The sequence below is a fragment of the Cebus imitator genome, unplaced genomic scaffold, assembly GCF_001604975.1.
Source record: "Cebus imitator isolate Cc_AM_T3 unplaced genomic scaffold, Cebus_imitator-1.0 Scaffold1, whole genome shotgun sequence".
NCBI classification, from domain to species: domain Eukaryota; kingdom Metazoa; phylum Chordata; class Mammalia; order Primates; family Cebidae; genus Cebus; species Cebus imitator.
Genome location: NW_016107316.1, coordinates 958,324 through 959,402, shown reverse-complemented (window position 1 = coordinate 959,402; position 1,079 = coordinate 958,324).

Genomic DNA, 1,079 nt, shown 5'->3' with positions numbered 1-1,079 from the left:
GTTGACCAGGATGGTCTCGATCTCTTGACCTCGTGATCCACCTGCCTCGGCCTCCCAAAGTGCTGGGATTACAGGCTTGAGCCACCGCGTCCGGCTTCTTCTTCTTCTTCTTCTTTTTTTTTTTAATGGTTTTTGTGTTTTTGCAGCCACATACCTATGGGAGGTATCTGCTCAATAAATCACAAAATGGAAATGTGACTTATGTTTTATACCTGGGAAATAGATGCCAAGAGAATAGAACCTGCTTCCTGAAGCTGTATGGGAGGGCCAGCAGGTGAACTTGACTCTTAGTTCACTGTTTTTACTCCATGAGCAGGATCTACCTTGGCCCATGACCACCCCTAGAGCAGGAGCTATGCTCGCCAAACTCTGCTTAGAATGGAGCTCTCTGAGGGCAGTGCTGAGAACGACAGATGTGGATTCCAGTGCAGGCTTCATTCTGCCTCCTTCTTTATGTCTCACCTACTTTCTTTCAAGTTTAAAGTTGAACAATTTCTAAAGTCAACAAATAACAAACATGCTCAGAGCTGGAAGAGCCTCAGAGTCATTTATCCTTTCATCTGGCAAACACTGGCTGAGCTAGGTCTTGTGAGGCCCTAGTCTAGAAAGACTGGGTCCAGACTGAGTCTATTGAGGGAAATGGACATGGAGACGGGAGGAGAGTAAGGGGATGGAGATTCCTCCAGGGATTAGGACTGGGGCCCTGGGGCTTCGCCTCACTCCAACCAACCAGGGGAGCCAAGAAGTGTGTCCTGAGGAGGTGGGGCCTGGGCCAGGCTGGAGGCTGAGACCCGGGATCTGGGTATTGGATGGAGGGAGCTAGCACAGGGAAACTCCCCTGTCTCCCAGGACACAGCTGCAGGCCAGGCAGGGAGATAAGAAAGGGCCAGTGGGGCAGGTGAGCTTAGGAGCAGTCACAGGAGCTGTTCTTTTCTGGGGAGGTGGGGCAGAAAGATGAAGCAGGGAGGATGGAAGGATGCAGGGAGGATGGAAGGATGCAGGGAGGATGGGAGAATGCAGGGGGGATGGGAGAACGCAGGGGGGATGGGAAAGATGCAGGGAGGATGGAAGGATGCAGG